The following is a 7,269-nucleotide window of genomic DNA, read 5'->3' as shown; positions in this document are numbered from 1 at the left end:
CAGTTATAAATTTTGATTTATTAAGAATATATGTTTTTCTGAAATACTGACTTATGATTTATATATGTGTCACTCTTAATCAGAAAATAAACTTTCTGGGACAGAATACTTTCTCTGTCCCAAAAGCCGTATTTCCTTGAATTTGAAGGTGGAAGGATACTTCTTAAAATTTCTCTCTTTTCAAGGAACCTGGTTTGTGTGCTCCATCACTGTGTATGTAACACCTGTGTATGCACAGTGCCTAACAATAGACTCTTGAAAACGAAGCATTTAAAAGAAAATATTTTGGAGGCAGCAGTTCCTGGTTATAACAGATGCATAAAATAATGAGCCCACCAGGCTATGTATTTGCTTCAGATTTTGATGTTATCTTTGTTGTAGTGGTCTGTTTTTAAATTTCATGTACGGTTTCTTTGAATATTCACATTATCATACCATTTCAAGTTAACCATACCTCATTTCATAAGGTTATTTGATGAGTATTAAGCAGATACTTAATGGGCATTTCTGTAATTAGTATATTGTCCAAAGCACTGCATTTCAGTATTTATTTAATTTGTGTAAGAGAGAAGAAATTGTATAAAGACATTCATCAGGTATGTGATATAATTAGATTTATCGTTTTTCTAAATTAAAAATTCATGTTTTAAGATAGTTTAGACCAATTTGTGCATATGAAACCTACGACATGTGTAATGCATTCTTTTTAAATATTAAACTATTTGGTTTCTTCTCTCCTTTAAATGTCATTTCTGCTGGATTTTATACAACCCTAAAGTAGTCCTTGAAAGTCTTTGACTCATCAAATTGAAAAAGGAAAAAATGCTTCTGTAAAGTTTTCAGGGTATAGGGGTTATTTTATTGTCATTATATATCTAAAACAGTAGTTGTATTATACTAAGAATACTAGATTTGTACAATTGGTTGTATGAATCTACAGTATCAACTATTGTATTCTGAGACAAGTTGTTTTCACAAATCATAAAGAATATGAATAAAATTTTAAATAAAACATGTAATTGATATTTACATTATTAAAATTTTTACTTGGCATTACTTAGATTTTGTGTTGGTTTATAGATACTGAAAACTTGGAAATGTGATTAAGTGTATGGTCTTTTTTTTCCCCTATGATTTTCTTAACTTTCCTAAAGTTGTTTTTCATCTTTTCCTTCTAAACGCAGTTGGATGTTTTATAGCTAATTTTTTTTTTACATGTTTAAGTGGGATGATTGACAAGAAGATTATTCAGCAATAATTTGAAAACCTTATTTTTTTAGTTCCAGAAACATATTTAGGTTTAACATTTATAATATACAACAAGCAAATGGTTTGAATGTCTGAGTTCAGGAGTGTGCCTGTGATATAAAGCATTGTAACTTAGTTAACCCTTAATTTCTAGTATGGAGTCCAAGACAGCATGTTTAAAAAAGGAAAGGACTTCTTTAAGGTGTTGCTTTTTTTTAAAAAAGCTCATATTGCCATCTATGTTGTTGTTGTTGTTATGTGCCGTCAAGTTGTTTGTGACTCATAGCGACTGTGTACAACAGCCCTAAACCCTGCTCTATCCTTGTTTTATTTAGGGGAAAAATATGTACATTTCCATAGCCTCTTTCAGTTGGTAATATAGAAGATGAGAGATCTGTGCTCTTAACTCACATCATACTCCCTTTATCACCTGCTTTCCATCCTTATCTATAAAATAATTATAAAAATTTTTGTTAAATCTGAGTATTTTTTTCTACTTTCATTTTTTAAAAAATGTTATATTGATATACATACAAAGTTCATAGATTTCATACACATTGTTTTTCACACTGGATCTTTCCCCTTTTGTTTACCCCTCCCTGCCTCCCCCCCATCAAATTATGTGTTCTTATGATCAATCTCCCTCCCCCACCTTGGATCCTTGTACTCAATCCACTGGCTAGCTAACTAGTAATGCGCTGTGGTTATATTTTCTTTTAATTGCAGTGATTATTTGGACGTACCTCATTAGGCCTTTTTCCTGAGGCACCTTTCGAGGGTTTGAACTGCCAACCTTTCATTAATAGCTGTTTTACTGTTTGTACCACCCAGGGATTTTGGTTGGAATCTTTTCTGCCTTTAGCTTGACTTCTTTGTAGTTCTTTCCTCTTGAGATCACACTTCTAACACCTTTTTCTTGGTGCAGTTATCTGTCCCTTTTGCTGACTTTCTTCCTCTGGTCTCGTACCATTCCATAGAGTTCCTTCATTGGAACTCTCTTTTTTTCTTTTTCTTTTTATACATTGTGATGTTGGCTTTGGGTTTGTCTTTTTTTAATTGGTTTTCACACAATAATTAATTTAAATTGTGTTTCTTTCATATCCATTGTATTTTATATAACCCCTCATTTACCTTATATTTCATACAGTCATTTATATGCATTGTATGCCATATAATTACCATTGACCTGGGTTTATTATACCATTTTTAAGTTGTTGGAACTCTTTTGTCTTTGACTCTTTTCAGTGAAGTGAGGAGACACACTGATATGCATGACTCCAGCTACACATCACTTCTGTTGACTCCTAAATCTTTAGTCAGATGGATATTTTCTTTTTCTAGTTCCTTTTTTTTTTTTTTAAATTGTCCTCTCTGGATGGCTTCTGCTTGTATCAGTTCAATGTATATCAAAACCAAACCAACTTTCCTTTCCAAAATGTTTGCAAGTATCTTTGTCACTAAATTACTACCCACTACAGGGAGTTCTGGGGGCCTAGTGGCAAGAAAATTGCATTTCAGTCCCAAAGGAATGTGGTTCAAATCCTCTAGCTGCTCTTTAGGAGAAAGATGGGCAGTCTCCTTCCATGCAATTAACTGCCTCTGAAAACCTGTTGGAGGGTCAGCTGTGAGTCAGTTCTGACTAGACAGTACACAACAACATTTTTTATTTACCCATCCTGAGCCCCTCACATCTAATTTGTCTTGCCAGTTTTTCATAAGATGGGCCCACCTAACATTCCCATTGGGTATTAGAAACTAAGATTCCAAGGCTCTTCATCATTTTTCTCTGGGGCCATGGTCTTTTCCGTGACTTGCTATGCTGATGAGAGCTGGACAGTGAAGAATAAGGTTAACAAGAAGAATTGATACTTATGAGCTGTGGTGTTGGAGAAAAGCATTGGCAATCCCATGGACAGCCTAAAGAACAAACAGAAAAGTTTTGGAGAAAGTGCAGCCAGAGTGCTCTTTCGAGGCAATGATGAGGAAGTTTCATCTCACAAACGTTAGGCATGTTGCTAAGAGAGACTACTCCTTAGAGTAAGAGAGGGACATCATGCTTTGAAAGGTGGAGGGTCTTCAAAAGAGAGGAAGACTCAACGAGATGGATTGACACGGTGACTGCAATGGAATACAGTATGTCAGAGATTGTGAAGGTGGCACAAGATAGAACAGGGTTCAGATCTCTTGTTCACAGGGTCACTATGAGACAGCACCTACAGATAACAACAATCTCTGAGCTTGTGATTTGATTCCTTATTATTGCTCTTCTCCCCACAACGTTCTATAGGACTAACTGCTCACGTAAAATGATTACCAATAAAGTTACTGATAAAGCATGGTGATTCTTTTCTTGGAACAAGGCTGTGCCCACAGCAGTTGTATCTGTATGTAGTGTGACTCCTGTTTCTCTTTAGCTCAGGAGTGGATGGATATCTGACCCAATCAGGAAAGCCACTAGGGTACTGGGGAATTTGAACCCAGTAACAAAGATGAGGAAAGGGAATAATTTAAGTCATTTAATAAACTGCTTTAGTCACTCGTCCAGGAAGCTGTGCTGGCTGCAATCCCACATGGTCGCTTGTTTACAATAAATAGAACTAGATTACACCTAAATATGCCATGTTGTTATGTGCCATCCACTCGCCCGCAACTCATAGCGACCCTGTGTACAATAGCTTTGAACCCTGCCCTGTCCTGAACCAGTCTTAATGACTTCAACACATTCTACCCCTTGACCCAGTTACCGTGTCAATCCATCTCATCTGGGGTCTTCTCTAAAGACTAGTCCCTCCTAGCCATGTAACCAAAGAATGTGAGATTGAGCTTGAAGATCCTTGCCTCCAAAGAGCAACTTGATTTCTCCTCATGGACAGACCTATTTGGTCTCCTAGTGGTCCATGGAATGTTCAATACTCTTCACCAGCATTACAACTCAAGGACTTGATTGTTCTGTCATCATTAGTCCTTGTCCAGCTCTCTGATGCATAGCAAGTAATTGTGAAGACCATAGCATGGATCAGCTATACCTTAGTGTCCAGACTGACATCACTGCTCTTCAGCACTCTGGAGAAGTCTGCTAGCAATTTTTTCCGGAATAATTTGTCAAGGATTCTGAAGCTTCATCTGACATACTTTGTACATGTTGCAAGGAGGGACCAGTCCTTGGAGAGTGATGTCATGCTTGGGGGGGACGGAGGGACAGCCCAGGAGAGGAAGACCCTCTATGAGGTGGATTGATTCAGTGACTGGGGTAATGGGGATAGGTGTGTCAGAGACAGTGAGATTGCCACAGGATAGGGCAGGGGTTGGGACTGTTGTACATAGGATCGCTATGAGTCGCAGGTGACTTGACAGCACATAATAACAACAAAAACAATTTGTCTTTTGATAACTTGACTGCTCCAAGAGTTTTGATTGTGGATCTGAGCAAGCTGAAATCAACAACCTCAGTCTCTTCTCCATCTATAATGTATTTAGGCACACCAGAGATAGCGAAGATAACAAAGTATTAGGCAAACAAAGTAATATGTTGTACACTGGTTTGCACTGAGGCAGAGTTAGCTTCAACAGCAACAGTAGTTCTGATTTCCATGGAGTCCCTGGATGGTGCAAATGGCTTTTAATTCAAGTCCATCCAGCAAGAATTTGCAAGAAAGAACTGATGATCTACTTCTGAAAACTCAGCCATTGAACACCCTATGGAGCACAGATCCACTGTCAAACACTTGTTAAACAAAAGGTGTGTGGACTAATCCTGCCAGTTGGTTAACTGATAAGTAAGTGCTTCTCAGAAGTAAGTGATCTTCCATATAGTCAATATACTTACTGCTTTGCTGGGTCCACAGACCTAAGAAGTTTCACTGTATAATCTCATGACTCAAACCTGAAATCTATGTATGTTTTCAGGATAAAAAAAATTACGGGAAGAGAAATAGAAATGTTGTTTTGAGTCATTTAATTCACTGTTGGGAACCTGATTGGAAGTCTATTATACTGTTGTTGTGTACCGTCGGGTCGGAACTGACCCATAGCTAATTCTCTGGCGGGTTTTCAGAGGCAGTTAGTCTCTCTGGAAGAGATTGCCCATCCTTCTCCTGTGGATCAGCGGGGGGATTCCAACCATGGGCCTTAGGAATTGCCGCATAGCTTCTAATCACTAGCCAAAACATTTTTTTTATTTCTACAAGTTAACACTAGATGGCAAACTATACATAGGGAATCATCATGTGTTAAGCAGTTTCATTTCTGAAGCATATTATTTTTCAGTTAACCTCATTTGCTGATATGTCAGTTTAATGTTGGTGGTGGTGGTTGTTAATTGCCATCGAGTTGAGCACGATTCATAGCAACCCTATGAACAAAAGGTCTGAAGCCTTTCTGTAACTCTTGACATTTATCAAAGTTCATAGAGTTTCCAGAGGCATGTTGTTTAGGAAGTGGATGCCTCTCCTGCTTCCAATTTAGTACAGTGAGAAAACCGTACATTGAAATGCTCTGTGTTTTGAGTCAGCTCATATCTTCTTAAGAGGAGCCATAGATAAGATGTAAATATATCATGTATTGTTGTGGTCTTAAGTATTGCACAATTATGAAATATTTTATCTTTGATTAAGTGAAATTATTTTTCCACCAGTAAGTTTCATTACGCTCATTAAATTCTTGGCCCACTAATCAAAATCATTTACTTGCTTATCTTTCTTAGGGACCTTGTCACCTCTTCCTCTAGGAAGAGAGCATAGATATGACTGATCCAAGTCATGGTATTTTCAGTTGCTTCTTATGCAAATGAAGATTAGACAATGAATAAGGAAGCCTGAAGAAAAACTGCATGTATACTCTTTAATTGTGGAAGGAACCCTCGGGGCCTAGTGGTTAAGGCTGTGACCCCAAAGACACTTTTGAATTTTAATTCACTAGCTACCATGGACCACCAAGAAAACAAATAGGTCTTTTTTGGAAAGGGTGAAACCAAGTTTGTCCTTGGAGGCTAGGATTTTGAAGCTCATCTCACATACATTGGGCAGATGGCCAGGAGGGACTGATCCTTGGAGAAGGACGTCATTCTCGGAAGGGTGGAGGGACGGCTCAGAAGAGGAAGACCTTGGATGAGATGGATTGATACAGTAACTGGGGTAATAGGGGAAGGTGTGTTGGAGTCAGTGAGACTGGCCCAGGACAGGGCAGGATTCAGAGCTGCTGTGCATAGGGTCGCTATAGGTCGTAGGTGACTCAACGACAAATAACAATAACAACAACAGCAACAGCTGCTCCTCAGAAGAAAGGTGGTAAATCTTCTCTTATGTGATTTTCATCCTTGGAAAATCTGCTAGAAGGCCAGTCATGAATTGATTCCAACCTGACAACCAGTTACTGTTTAATTGCGGTGCTCAGCATTAAATATCCCCGAGACTCCCGAAAGAACAAACAAATCTGTGTGTGGGAAGTGCGACCCCGTTGCTCCTTGGAGTTAAAGATGGTGAACTTTTGTCTCATAGTCTTTGGGACTGTTGCCAGGAGGAGCCAGCCCTTGGAAAAGATATGCTTCGAAGTGTCACTGAACAGCACAAGGGAAAGGAAGAGCCCAAGGACTTGGATTGCTACAGCAGTTACAACACTGGGTTTGAACAATACAGAGATTGTGAGGATGGCACAAGATTGGGCAAGGTTTCAGTCAGTTGTCTATAGGATTGCTATGAATCAGAATCAACTTGAAGGAATCTAAACTAACAACAACAACAAACAACAGCAAACTTGGCCACTGACGAATGTAATCACATCTTATTCCAGCAAAGGTACCCTAATATGTATTGTGGATGAAACACACTCAGCAGTGCCTGGGAACGAAGACCTAGTGATCTACTTTAGGATTGTTGTTATTAGTTGACTTGGAGTCAATGATTGTTATTAGTTCACCTTCAGTCGATTTTGGCTTATGGAGACTCCCAGTGTGGTGGAGTTGAAGTGGCCTAAAGGGTTTTTCATGTTTGTGGTCTTTTTTTTTTTCCTAATTATATGTCTTTT

Source organism: Elephantulus edwardii, unplaced genomic scaffold, assembly GCF_000299155.1.
Source record: "Elephantulus edwardii isolate Elephantulus edwardi_28Jun2011 unplaced genomic scaffold, EleEdw1.0 scaffold00008, whole genome shotgun sequence".
Lineage (NCBI taxonomy): Eukaryota > Metazoa > Chordata > Mammalia > Macroscelidea > Macroscelididae > Elephantulus > Elephantulus edwardii.
This window is presented reverse-complemented; position numbering follows the sequence as displayed.